Source organism: Pipistrellus kuhlii, unplaced genomic scaffold, assembly GCF_014108245.1.
Source record: "Pipistrellus kuhlii isolate mPipKuh1 unplaced genomic scaffold, mPipKuh1.p scaffold_m20_p_6, whole genome shotgun sequence".
NCBI lineage: Eukaryota > Metazoa > Chordata > Mammalia > Chiroptera > Vespertilionidae > Pipistrellus > Pipistrellus kuhlii.
Window position 1 is genome coordinate 13,800,200 of NW_023425562.1, and position 15,039 is coordinate 13,815,238.

General features: G+C 38.7%; 1 protein-coding gene across 5 annotated transcripts in view; it reads left to right on the top strand.

Annotated features, from left to right (window-relative positions):
• Positions 1-3,447: 3,447 nt before the first annotated feature.
• Positions 3,448-15,039, top strand: part of SLC14A2 (solute carrier family 14 member 2) — a 358,648-nt gene continuing 347,056 nt past the window's right edge. For 2 of the 5 annotated variants that reach the window (XM_036419071.2, XM_045574193.1), the window contains exons 1-2: positions 3,465-3,680; positions 10,658-10,790. The gene's annotated coding sequence lies outside the window, so the exon portion shown is untranslated. Of the gene's footprint in view, positions 3,681-10,657; positions 10,791-15,039 lie in introns of all 5 variants that reach the window. The other 3 variants (XM_045574192.1, XM_045574194.1, XM_045574195.1) reach the window with 2 other exon arrangements.

Below are 15,039 nucleotides of genomic sequence, written 5' to 3' on the forward strand. Positions count from 1 at the left end.
ATACTATCTGAAAAATGCAATGAAGCGAAGCACAAAATCTAATGAGGTGTGCCTGAGTGATTATGAAGAATTTCTCTGCCTTAAACACACCGTACATTGTCTCTGTAACTCTAGATTGTTGATGCTCTAAAATGAGAAAATAACAGCTACCTTGCCTTTTTCAATTCATTACTGAGAACTGCAGAAATTGACATTGCAAATAAATGTGCAAGTATTTTGAAAATAAAAAAGCGTAGACTCTTATTAGCATTAGCATTTTTAAAGTTCCATTGTGATGGGGATTATAAGCAATGTCAATATTTACTTTCATTGCTAAGAAATTACTTCTGATTTTTTCCACAGTAGAGTTTGTTCTTTTCATGTACCATTTCTATCCTCAGAGTCATTTTTGATATTAAATAAAATATGACCTCTTGGATAGAAGGTAATGTATGAAGGTCAACTCACAGAGACTAAGGAACAAATTTTACTTTCATACATTTAACAAACATTTGTTAAGTGCCAATGTGTCCATGCTCTTGGATTGTGCTTGCAATGTAGTAAGTAGATCTTTTCGTAAGAAATAGACTTTTTATTTTATATTTATGGAAAACTTTACATTATAGTAATATTCCAATGAGAGAGTTCCCATTTATCCTACACCTACTTTCCCTTAAAGCTAACATCTTATATCAATATGGTACATTTGTCACAATTAATAAACCAATACTGATACTTTTTTAATACTTTTATTCATATAGTTTTAGTTCTTACCTTGTTCTCTTCTAGGTTCCCATCCAGGATACATCACATTAGTCATTACATCTTTTTAGGCTCCTCTTGCCTGTGACAAAAAGTCCAATTTTCTGCTTTTAGATGACCTTGATGGTTTGAGGACTACTGGTCAGGATTTGTCTTATGTTCCCCTTATAATTAGAGCAGAATTGTGGCTTTGTTGAGGTAGATCACAGAGGTAAAGTGCAATTCTTATTACTTCATATTAAGGGTACATGCTACCCACAGACATCACTTTCTTTATGTTTGCAATAATATTTGAGAGACTTATCACCGGGAAAGCTACTCTTTTTCCTTTGCCCATACTGCATGCCGTCTCTTGGGAAGGAAATCACTATGAGCAGCCTGCACTTAGGGAGTGGGGAGTTACATTCCACCTTCGCCAGGGCTGATTCTCTACACAGTTATTTGAAATTCTTCTGCTTGGGAGATTTGTCTACTCTCCTTATTTATTCATTATTTAATTACTTATTTATATCAGTATGTATTTGAAGAGGTAGAGAATATGCCCCTTTGGCACATTGATTATTTTGAGCCGAAGGCACTTAAGAAACAGCAGATTCAGAAAGAACTCTCTGACCTTTTTCTACCTAAAACCTGGTCCTAAAATGTCCCATAAAAAGATGCCTCTCAGTACCAGGATAAATTATTATCACCAGAGTACAAATCAGCTCTAACCTGGACCATAAACAATCCTATAAAATCACTCTGATTTCCCATTAGTTCCCTCCATCTATTTCCTAGTCACTGTCCCACAAAGTGATGCCTCTAATCTAAGCCCCCTTGTCTGGTCACATCCCCACAATTTAACATTTTTTGTTCAAAAAGGTATTAAGACTTAGGACTGAACATCTTTAGGTCTTCATTTTCCTGCTGAAGACTCCTATATACATGTAAAAATATTAAATGGAAATTGTGTGTTTTTCTGCCGTACGTCAGTTGAATTCTTAGCCCCAGCTGCAGAACCTGAGAGAGAAGTTTTTTCTCCCCTACAGACTACTGGATATTTATTTTTATCTTACTATTTTATTTGCTGTCCAAATTGTTTCAGCTTTGGCTATTGGGAGCTCTTGCCTCTTGTGTTTCTTTGACAGACCTGCTGTGTGTGTGTGTGTGTGTGTGTGTGTGTGTGTGTGTGTGTGTGTGTGTTTTCTCACTTTTTTGGTGCTTGCTGCAAAAAATATATAAGATAATTCATCATATATTTCTGTCCAGTCCTAGAATTCCCTATTTCTCCAAGGAGCCCTGATTGCTTTTAGTAAAAAAATCATTGACTAAAAGGAAACACATAGAATCCACTATGATTAGACATCAATTTATCTGTACATTCCCACCTATAAAATACTCGGTTTTTGTACTTTAAGTCTCACAGGAATGCCGAAAGCAAGGTGAATGTCCTCACAAAGCCATTAGATTTCTTTAAAAGGGATGACTTTCAAATGGGGATGTATACCTCTTGGAGAAAATTCAGAAATTCTACAGAAATAATAGAAAGTTTTACCTTCATTTACCAATCTCTTCTAAACATGGGTCAAAATTGAATCAGCAAATGGAAATATCTAAAATACAAAGGTGAATTATTTTGGAATATACTAAATTTCAAGGAATAGAACCCATTTTCTTTAGTCAGAACACCTCAGCAATACCTCAGCAGTTATTAATAAGCTATTGTTACTGGTGTGAACAAAGATCCTAAAAATGTTTATTATTGCAGTGTATCTTTTTATGTGTGTCAGGACTCCAAAGCCTAGTTTTATTTGTAAGGTTCCCCAACACAGTGGTTGCTATAGATATAGGAAAAGCCCAAAGGACAGCATGTTGAGCCTTTGGAAAAACAGTTTCATTTCCAAAAGCAAGGGTAGACATTGAGGTTGAAAGGGAGTTAATTCTTAGGAAAAACTTATAGCTGATGTAAGGTTTTCAGAATGAAATCTAAGACTTCAGGGAAATTTGGGGACCAACTATATGACGTTCAAAGGAAACAGTGAATATGAGTGAGCTTTAGCTTTTTAACCCTATGAGTAAGGCAAATAAATATGTGCAAACTATTCTACTCAATGTTGTATACTAGAAGACAATTTTTGTTTCTTTTTTGTGATAATGATGAAGAAGAGGAGAATGACATGAAGATGAAAGCTGGGGTTCTAGGTGTCTGAGCTTTAAGTTGTTTTAATTCACAAATAACCACAGTAATGAAACTTGGCTTCAGCCTGGTCCTCTCTCAAGGAGAAAGGGACCAGATGCTTTTGGAAGCTTTCTCTTGACTTTTCCTTGGAACCTGCCTCTCTCATCTGAATTTCGTGGCAAAATGTGCTCAGGTACCAACCTTCAGGATAGCCATTCATTTCTCAAATGGAGTTTTCCACCCTAGGAAGGCCAGGTGTATGAGCCCTTCTTATCTCTCATCAGCTCAAAGACAAAAAAAAAATGTCTTATGAATATAAGATTTGTAAAAATTTAACCTCTCAGTAATGTGTAAGGAAAAAAAAAAAAAGGAGGAAGCAATGTGGCAAAGGGGAGGCCAAGCAGAACCAGGGTTACCACAGGAAAAATGATCTTCCAATGGTTCTTGCTGGCTACTTCATATTCTCCAATGGGAAAAAGGCCTGGTGCTCACGTATCAGTAAACCATTGAAGGAGAACAAAATGCTAATGAGAGCAATTCAAGGGGAGGGACTTCAAAAGCTAGAATAACAGACCCACTTTAGTGTTCTGGCACTGCAAACAAGGGTGGAAGGACTGAGGAAGCCAGGACAGCCAACAACTGGACATCCATGTGTCCTCCACATTGGCTGCCTTCCTTGCCTTGATAACCTGAGAAGGATCCCAATTCTTATTCAGAGTTGTCTCTTTGGTGACATTGGCTATTCAGAACTGTCATTTCAGGGCTCAAGAGGAACTGTGGGGTAAGCCATAGCTTTTTCTCTGACTTTTGATTGCTTTTGTTAACATTTGAAAATTCTTTTCTACCATTCATGGGGGAAATTATTGACTTCTAAACTTCTTTTTATCTTCTTCCTCCTCCATCAAAATTAAAATGCAACATTGTATATATACACACATAGATCTATATAATCATTTTCCTAGTAGTAAAACGTTTGATACGTGTTAGCCATAATACAGATGATTTAAAAGCCTTTTGAAGATGGGTCCTATTTTCAGTGGTATGGAATGATATAGCTGTTATTTCATAAAGAGCATCTTTCTATTAGTTTACTTGCAATTCCCCTTAGTGCCTCAACTCCAACCCCAATTTAGATTTCAGAGTTCAAAAGATCATCATAAAATGTAGCCTTGCACAAGGAGATGGTCTAATTATTCAGCTTTGCTCTACCAGCTTAATAAATTATGCAACGATGCCCGCAGTATTTTTCCTGAGAGAATGTGTGTATCAAACACTCCTGCCAGTCTGTATAGATGCCAGAGCGAATGGTTAGTGCCATAATCTGAGAGTTGGTTTTACATCACTTGAAGAGTGAGTTAACAATTATTTTTGTTGTTTTTGTTGTTGAGAATATGCATTATCCTGAAGGAACTTACCTGCATATAGAACATTCTATAGTGATAATTATATATTTAATAATGTTAAATAAAGGATATGCTGTCAATGAACTACTTTGTATAATTTCAGAGTGGTAATGAAAAAGCTAAAGGGAATTCCCCAAGAGTTCAAAGGAGTTTATTTGAGACAGATGAATATCAGCCTTTGGAGGCTCCAGTCAATAGAACCAGAGGGTATATTTACAGCTGTATTTGTGCATAGGAGAGGATGTTCTAATAAAATCAATCCCAATTATTCAGGCTCACTGAATGGCTGTTAAAGGGGAACCTTCTGGTCTACCTCATGATTTGTGCTTCCTTCACTATGGTGTGATTATAGAGATGATGTGTGTTGACTGTGCAACCTTCTAACTGGTCTAATAGAGAATGGGATTTGGCAAACTCTGAGAAGCTTTATACTGTGGATGTTTAAATCTGAGATAAGGGTGGATTTAAAAGTAACAATGGTGGGCATGAAATCTTATTTTGTCATATAAATAACACTCTCAAAAGTAAAGTGGATATTGCAAATTTGTCATGAAAACCAAATGGCATTAGTAATAAAAGAAAGGTAGGTAAACAAATCATTGCCTCATATGCAGGTGAACTGGCTGTCAAGTAAATGTTTATTGAACATGTAAACCATGATTTTATATCAGTGAACCAAATTCAATTGACATATTTTTGTGAAATAAAAAGCAGCTTGTAATTTTAAACCTTTACTTGAGGTTTTAACAAAACCTTTCTAGGTAAGGTACTTTCCCATTTGCTTTTCAGAAACCCCCTCTGCCTTATATTCCATATATACATATATATATACACACATATACACACACACACACACACACACACACACACACACACACACACACACATATATATATATATATCATGAAGCAAGAATGATGTGAGATGAATGGGAAGTAAGGGGTAATTTGCTGAAAGAAGATATTCCTGGATCTTATAGCAGATATCTCAGTTTTGCTTACACTATCTAGAAAGGAGACATAAATATTGAGGCACAATTATTACCCTCACCTTGTTATGGAACTTGTGCCACTTGGTGCCGAGCATGAGGACCACCCATCTCAAAATCCTTTCCTCCAGCAATGCAGCCTCCCAGCAGCAGTGGGGACCAGCACCTTCCCCAGCAGTACCAGCTGTCAGCAGCACAGAGGGCCAGAGATCAGCATTACCATTCATCCACTGATGGATGATACCCTCAATCACTGGGCCAAAGGTGATTTAGGTAAAATGTGTACAAGTATGGGTTGCTTGATCTTTGAGCCCGTGAATGTAAAGGACAGCCTGGGATGTTCTTTTATAAATTACCTGACAGAGGATCTTTAACACTTCATGCAGTAAGTTACAGAACATTGTATTATAGTTACCTCTAAATTATCTGGGGATGATAGGAATAGAAAGAGCTGGACAGCAACATTTGTTGAACAGAGAAATATAGTGAGGACTGTTGGGTGTTAAACACGATGAAGGAAAAAGTTTGTTGCCTTTGTGGTGCTTATGAGTTCTTGATGGAAAATAGATCAAGTACCTGCCATTCAAAAACTTACAACTCAAGACTTCTCTGCTTGCATCAAAGCTAAAATCCTATCACTAGAAAAACATTTTGAGTTTAGAGATCTTTTCAATCTTTCACATAATAATTTAAAAAAGTGAAGATCTGGTAGAACATGGACCGCATTAGAGAGTGAAGCCTTTTAGAGTGGATTCCTGGCTGGACTCATTTTGTATACATTTATTATTTTTTCTCAAAAAAATACGAAGGGAGCACTTTGCATATGTGAATCCTAAAGATTGCAACAGAGGAATCTGCTTCAGAAACCATCCACTCTCGTGCAAGGAGACAGGCATGGGAAGAGGGGTACTTCCAGGGAAGAAGACGGAGAGAGGAAGTGGGAGATTATTGGTACTGATTTGGAGTTCAGCTCAAACAGAAGGATCTCTAATAGAGTATGAGATGGAAAATAACTTGAAGAGGCTGGTGGGGACTGGAAGGCCATGAAAATAGAGAAGCAACATGCATTGTTTCATTTGCATATGTGAAAGAGTGGTCATTCAAAACAGAATTAAAAAATATATATATATTTTATTGATTTTTTTACAGAGAGGAAGGGAGAGAGATAGAAAGCTAGAAACATCGATGAGAGAGAAACATCGATCAGCTGCCTATTGCACACCCCCTACAGGGATGTGCCCGCAACCAAGGTACATGCTCTTGACTAGAATCGAACCCAGGACCACTCAGTCTCCAGACCAACGCTCTTCCACTGAGCCCAACTGGTTTCGGCAGAATTGATCTTTATATTAAAACTATAGGCCAAATGCATGAAATTTGTGCAAAAGTAGGCCTTCCTTCCCCTAGCTGCCAGCACCAGCTTCACTCTGGAACCCAGGACCTGGGCTTTCCTCACAGCCCCAGATTCATCTGGAAAGTCATCCAGAAGAACATCCGAAAGGACGTCTGATCTAATTAACATTATTTTTATAGATTCAGGAGATAGTTTTTCTAATAGACTAGAAGGGGATAAAATCCAATGCCCCATGTAGCTGTTGTGCAGCTTAAGTTAGCCACTGGAGAACATAGTTCCCTGAGAGGCTGTATAACATGAGGGCATTGGATTAAACAAGTTCCAACGGTAACCCTTCAGGAATACCAGCACACACACACACACACACACACGCACATGCACACACACACTCATGCAGGCACGCACGCACACACTTTAAAAAAGACTTGTCTTTAATCCATCAAGGTTAACCTTAGTGTGCGATAAATTGTAAACAATTTTACTGCATTTTATTACAGCTTGAAAGTTCTATGATTATATTTTTATACACCTTTCTTGTTTATAATTGTATGTCTATGGCAATTCACTTATTATTTCCTAGGGGGTATCACTTTCCCTGACCTTGTGTGTTTTAAGGGAGGCTGACATATTATACTTTAAAGACAAACACAATCTGAGCAATTGAATGCCAGGGGCAGTTGCTGTGCAGGTGCTGGTTTGGGGAGTTCTGAGACTCAGGCCTCTTGAAGAGGGGGGGGGGAATTGCACATACATTGAGCTAAGAACCCCCAGAGGATGAAGACGTGATTCATTATCAGATCAATAATCTACAAACTGTGAATAAGCAGGAAATCAGAGTCTGTTGGCTTTTTAGTCCATTGTGGGAACAAGGGTTATTATGTGGACTCCAAGTGCGTTCTGGTCCAGTGAGTCAATAATTCCCATCATATCATGGAAAATGCATTGCCCCTATAGGCTGTGGAATGCCTGGGGAATGTTCTTCAGTAATCAGGCCTTATGCATAGAAGATTATGCATTAATTTTATAGTCTGTGCCAAGACCTAACTGGTAAATAATACACAGTCAGTTACATTATACCTGCAAGTGCCTAACTCTATGCTCTGGAGAAAAAGATAAGGCTTTACAGGTATTTCAAGTAGACTCGGGCAGGGGCGAAGTACAAAGATCCATGTGGCATTTACTGATGTGAATCTTTCTAGACTGTCATTGGAGGAAAGGAAAAGAAAAAAAAGAAGAGATGGAGGCATGAACAAAGGAAGAAGAAAGTAGGAAGGAAGGAAGGATGGAAAGAGGGAGAAAAAGAAATCTGATGGGGTGTGTGTGTGTGTGTGTGTGTGTGTGTGTGATTGCAAGTTCAAGATTGGAATCAACATCTAAAATAGAAAATTTAGCTATAACACTTAATTAGGTTACTAACAATAGCTTGAGCATCAGTCTTCAAACAATGAGAAGAATTGTTGTTAAGGCACTGACTCTGGTGAATGTAAATATGAATAGAGTTAGAACTGGGGCAGGGAGCAATCATATAGACACAAGAGAAATCAGACATTTCATAACAGAAAGTATTCTAGGGCAGTTGTAAAATCTCTGGTGTTGCCCCAAACAAACAAACAAATAAATAAGCAAACAAGCCAAAACATGTGGAAATGCCCACAATGTTTTCTTAGTAATAACTAACATTTGCAAAGCCCCTTATAATTTATGAGGCATTTTACAGCAATTACCACAGTTAATTCCCACAATAACCCTGTAAGTTTAAATATTAGACTTCCTAGTTTACAGTTGAGAGGACTGAGGCCCAGGGAGGTTAAGTGGCTTTTGGCAAGGCCACTCAGGAGCCAGCCATAAAACCAGAACCAAAGCCAGATCTTGTGACTATGGATTGCCCCACTATCTCAGCTGCTCTGCCTTCATATTCATGGATCCCACTTCAAACAGTTACTTCTGTAAGGTAGAGATCAGCTACCTGGAGGAAAGAGACCTGCCAATCACAAGTCCATGGGCACCCAAAGCTGTTCTTACAACACAGAACTTCAAAGTCTAGAATTTCAATATATATGATGCTATTATTTCTATGAATATATTGAAATATATTTAAAGGTAGAAATATATGTTGCTTCCCCCTACACACATATGCAATTCCCATCAGTATTTCTAACTTCAATATAATAAAACCTTGCTACCATAGTTAAAATTAAAAAGTAAAACCTCATGAGTTACTGAGCATCAAGTCATAAAATGTGACTGCTAGTGGGTATCCATTTTGAGAGGCATAAGATAGGGCTGAAGGTAGTGCAGGTGGACGACTGGGGTGGTTGCAATGTCCTGGCACCAACCATATTTGACAAACTGTGTCTCACGAGCCACATGCGGCTCTTTGGCCCCTTGAGTGTGGCTCTTCCACAAAATACCATGGGATGGGTGAGTCTATTTTGAAGAAATGGCGTTAGAAGAAGTTTAAGTTTAAAAAAATTGGCTCTCAAAAGAAATTTCCATCATTGTACTGTTGATATTTGACTGTTGACTAATGAGTTTGCCGATACATTGTCCTGGCAGAAGGCATGGGCCACGTGCTGTGAGGGAAATGGTGATGAGCAGGTAACTACTTCTGCTCTTGAAGGAACCTGGACCATATTGAGAAACACACCTGCACATGCACAACACAAGTGGGGAGAGTGAGCATGAACCCTGTTTAGGGATCAGAGAGTGAGCCAGGTGATTAAAACAAAGTGCTCCCTTGGAAGGTAGTGGGAAAGGAACCCGGAGACAGAGAAAGATGGAAACACCAAAGTGAGAAGTTGGATTTTGTACTGAGAATATTGGAGCACCATGGTGTGTGGCAGAGTGGGCAGAGGGCATAGTGAAAGTGTATTTCTGGGAGGCAAATGTGTGAACATAGGGAATCGATCTGACAGGACAAGTTGGAGAGTGGAGAGACCTGCTACAAAGATCTGGTAGTAAAATAGTATTAACATAGAAATACCATTTTATTTACATAGAAATAAAATAAGGCTATTTTATTTCTATGAGGTGAAATAGTATTAACATAGTAATACAAGTAAAAGGCAATTATTACTACTAGAGGCCCAATGCACGAAATTTGTACAAGGGGCTTGACCCTCGCAGCCCTGACTTCATCCAGAAGCTTGTCCAGATGTTTGTCCGGAAGGTTGTTCTGCTTTTCAGTCTAATTAGCATGTTAGCTCTTTATTATATAGGATTAATAGTGCTATGATATTGATAAGAAGTATTCCAGAACTCTTTCTGAATTGCCTTGAGATGTTTTATTCAAGATGGGTTTTGAATTCAATACTGTGCCTCTGGATATCAACAGGTATTTCAAAAATAAGCTGTGATCAAAATGTATTGAATTGAAGGAGGAAATAATAGCCACCTTCCAAGGTATTGTGAGCTATGGTGAAGGTTAAATGAGAAAATGGTATATGAAAAGGCCTGGCACACAGAACGCATTCCACAGAAACTGGTCCCCTTCTTCCAATATAATTGCTATTTATTGTAATAATATCCCCCATATCTATGCCTATATGAACCCATATCAATATCACCTAATATATAGGTGTGTGTGTATATGTGCAAACATACTTATGCATGTGTATATGGGTTTTCTCACATAGGCACATTCATATCCACATATCTAATCATACTCATATGAACATGCACATGTGCCACCTGAGTATACCTTCAATGTAGGATTAAACCTAAGGAGGAATGAAATACCCGCATATACCAACTTCAGTCCCTATGGCACTCTATCTAAGGCCGTGCCTAAGAGATGTGTGAAAGCTGATGCTATCCCTATGCTCTGCTTGGTAACAGTACCCATGGGTGCCACAGATGTGTCCTAGTGCCATCTAGTGGGAAATTCCATTTTCTGCCCCATAGTGCCTCCTTGTGCTGACTCCAGCCATTGCCCCCACTCACCATTCTTCAGACTGCTTCCATCACCCTAAAAAACAAAAGGGCTAAATGAGCTCCTCTGTGTTTCGGTTTAGACTCTTTCCTGTTTTCCTTCTGGGTGTTCCTGGACATGAGTACATCTCACTGAAATATTTCCACCTCTACCTAACAGACAAAGGAAAGACTCAGAGCACCTCAGTCCACTGTGCCAACAGGACGTGAATGACTGTGAGTACATAAATCATTTCTAAGTCCATGTCTTCAGGATCTAGAAGGAAAATTCTATATCGTATAATAAAACATTTTGTGTTCTCTAAATTTAGGAATACTTTATATATGTATAATTCTTTCTTTAGCTCAATGAGAACTTTGCCTCACAAAGAGATGCTATGGGCCAATCATTTCAAGGAGATGAGATGGTTTGGTTCTTCATTTATCTGTGAAGAAAGCCATGTTGGCTATAGAAACTGCTACACATCCATTAACCCATGGAACTCAATCCTAATTTTCTTTTGCTAGTGGATTTAATGCATCAAAAAGACTAAGAGCAGTGGAGAAAAAAACAGGTAATTAGAGCTGTGTCTATGTGGCCAATTCACTTTGCAAGTTCTTTAACCCATTCAAAATGTTAAAGGTCACTGAGAAACATGGTAGTGGATGAAATGAAGACTAAATGAGTAGGTTTAAATCTTACTGGTTGGTAAATTAGGCCAAAATAGCTAGTAAATAGTATTAAAAATCAGTTGAATCACTATCAGTATTCTATCAAAGTGATCAGTTAAATGGATCATCCTGTTCTGGCTGTCCATCTGACAACAAAGCATGTATAAGCTGTGGTGGAATAGGAATGCCAATCTAGGTCCTCTCTTGTTCCTCCCTTTGCCCAAGTTCTTTGCCCAGGGCCCTGGGACTTTGGGATTGGTTTGATTGCTTTTCCCCTGCTTCATGTCAGTTAGACAATTCTAGTGCTGAGCATGTTATCTATATGTTCCATAAATGTGGTAGAGCCTTCTGGCTAAGAGCCCCCACCTCGGGGATAAAAGAAAAGTGGAAGCAGAGAAAGGGTAAACATGAATAATAGAGAAAGACAATATGAGGTTTACTGCTGGCATGGATTTGGCCCGACTTTCCCACTGCTAAGTTAATGTCAGATGTTATGGAAGAAGACAGGAATTTAGACCAGAGGTAAGTCGGTTCTACTCTCTTTGTGTAAATGAGAATTGTATGAATTTACTCAACCTGACTCACATCGTGACAACATACCTGATTTGAAATGGTTGGGTTTGTTTTGGCAAAGGTTGAATGTCCCAGTTTGCCTTCCTGCTCCTTTGTTTAAAGGACAAGTGACGCTCATGCAACTATCTTGCCAGAAATCAGCATCTCGGCCTCTGGGTTGGGGAGATAGAGAAGGAAATGAAAGCACCGCATTTTTATTATGCTTGAAGTTACTTATTTGCAAAGTGGTTCTTCATCCACTTACTCTATCTGTTCTTGTCCATGGCTTCTCAGTTCTGCTGTCTTTGTTGCAGGGGTACATGTTGTATGTAATATTGCTTGCCACTGTTTAGTAATCATTGTGACTACATTGCTCTTTATCGATAATTTCATGTAGCACAATCCATCACCATGTTGGATGTTGGGGCAGGGAGAAGGGCATTACTTTGTCTTTCACTGGGTGTGCAGACAGCTCTTGTATAGATTGCTAGACTCTCATGTTCATTAGTTGATGATTTGCACTTTTTCTGTATTGTGTTTATCCAGATTGTATTTCAGATGTGTCTGCAACATATCGTCAGGAACAACAAACATTTATTGAACACTTGTGGGCTGTGGATCAGGCTCCAGGCTAGGTCTTTGGGATAATAAGGGGAATTTAATGTAATCCCTATCCTGGGGAATTTTATTATCCATTTGACTATGTTGGTTTTGTGATTAAAAAAAAAAAAGATACCTAACGGCTTATGCTGAGTGATTGCTGCAAGCAATAAATGCTCTTGGAGTTTGGATAAGGGAGTGATGGGTGAGGGCTGGACTGGTCAGGGAAGGCTTCATGAAATGCGAGTAGCTTCTTAAAGGACGGGAAGGGTATTTTTATGGGATACTGCATATAGAGTTTCTGAATACCATTGTGTCAGATTAAAAAAAAATGTAATGCCTATGTCTTTAAACTGCAATTGCCTCATTAATTATTTATGAGCCAAGACAGAGAATCAATATTCACCTGCTTTCCACAGTGTTTTTTTTGCAGAGTTCTATTGTTAACAGCCTTGCACACCTCGTCATACACGGCAAGAAAAAGCCAGGCAGTCTGTTCACTTTCTCATTAAGACTTCCCTGGTCTAGTTGCCAACTTTTCAGATTGTCTTTTGTTTTGTATAGAATCTTCCCCCCACTGGAAGCTCCAACAAGAAAAAAAAAAGTATATTCCATGACTACTTAAAGCAAAGTGGGTTTCAAGCAAAGAGAATAGAAAAGAAAAAAATGTGACTTTCTTGTCAAAATTGCCTCACTGAACCTTCAGGAGAATGTAGGCTTGACCCTGGAGACGATATCTATTCCCCAGGGGAAATCTCCATTTATGAGAGGTTCTAGGAGTTTCTGTTCTAAGAGAGATGTTCAAGCATTTTTGAAGATTGAAAACTTTGCTTATTACTTTTGCAGAACTCTATTGGTCCAGGTAGATATTTATCTCGGTTGATTGACAGAAAGGTTGGCAGGAAGACTGTCATGGCCAGCAGTGTTCATATTCTAGGGACTAAACCCTGTGACTTCATAATACCCATGATTTTTCCAGAACTCACTCACTTTCTCTCTCTCTCTCTCTCTCTCTCTCTCTCTCTCTCTCTCTCTCTCTCTCTCTCTCTCTCTTTCCCCTCTCTCTCTCTCTCTCTCTCTCTCTCTCTCTCTCTCTCTCTCTCTCTCTCTCCTCTCATTTCTCTTATGTTATTCTTTTTGTAAAAAATAAAATCTTTCTGTTTTAGAATTCATTTTGACTTTGGTGGAATAATATGCAAAGAGAATATGAAATTTGCATTTTCTTCCTTTTGGTTCTTCGTGTAGCATATATTTAGGGGCACCTAATACGCACAGAGCACACAGCATGCCACATATCTCAGATTACAATCTACTTATTAAAAAAACAAGTTAAAGTGGTGAATATTAACACACTTTAAGTTAAATGGGCCAAAAATGAAAATAGAAAGATACATTTGATTTTTATATTTACCAATTTCAATTTTCTTGGTCCTACCAATTTAAATTTTCCAGTTAAAGGCAATTAAATATTTTTCCTTTTAGAATAGTTTCTTAGGTGTAAGTTGGTCTAACTTAGACAATATTTCATAGCTTTGAAGTATAAACACTCAATCAGGGATATTTCCCTTTAAGAAGCGCCTCTATGTTCCTTCCCATGATGGTTGGATGCATGACATGCCCTCCAGTGGTAAGGCAGGCTGCCCTATGTGCTATTCTCCCTGCCGTCCACCAGAGAGAGGCTGGGCGAGTTTGTTTCCTGAACACTTTGTACTGGTATCTTCCACATGACTAATCTCACCTCCTGCTGTTGTTGTTGTGGGTCTTATGCTTCTCACACCATCAATATATCAATATATAGTAATCAAATACTAGTAGCATGTCTGTTGGAGAGGTCCTGCATTTGTTACCCTTCCCATCTGATTCAGGATTTTAGGGGCTCAGCACCTCTGTGAGTCCACAGAGAATTTAAGAGACCCCCTATATGCAATACATTCATCATGTGGGATCAGAGCTCTTGGTCTTATACTTTTCTAAGATTTCTCCTAACAATATGGGATGCAGCGGAGCAGAGCAGCAGCCTGGGGGTTCCAGAAAACTTAGTCTAGTTTTTCATTTAAGTAACTCCCACCCAAGAAAGCCCAGGTTTTTCAGATTCTCAGAGACCCTGACTCTATTCTTACCCTGGGGGCATCCACACAAAATCTCTTCCTTGCCTGGGAATGCTTTCTCCTCATCTTACCTGGTGTCTATTCTGTGATAATCTGTGAGTTGGGTAAAATTCTACCATTGACTTTGCCAAGCTTGGCTTCGGATCTGATAAGGGGAGCTTTTGGAATTTAGAAAACCCTTTCACTTTTGACCACACCTGGCTTTCAAAACCTTTCTGTACTATGGACTCGAAATCCAGTTTTTCCCTTTTTTCTTTTATTCCTACTTTAAAGATCCAAATCATCCCCAATCAATGGATGCCTCTAACCAGAGAGGGGGAGTACATAAAAATACATACAAATAGACATTAGCCACTTTACAATGTCTGCTTAAAACTGTAAGGGTCCAGACTCTGAATAGTTCCTAGAGTGCAATTGTAGGAAGAGTTCAAAAGTTCAACCACAGTGAGTTGGATACAAGCAGGGATGGATGGCTTCTCAAAGGCAGTGGGGCTTGGTCTGACTCTCAAGAATGGGAGAATCAAGGTGGGTGTGAAGAATAAGGAATAGATCCA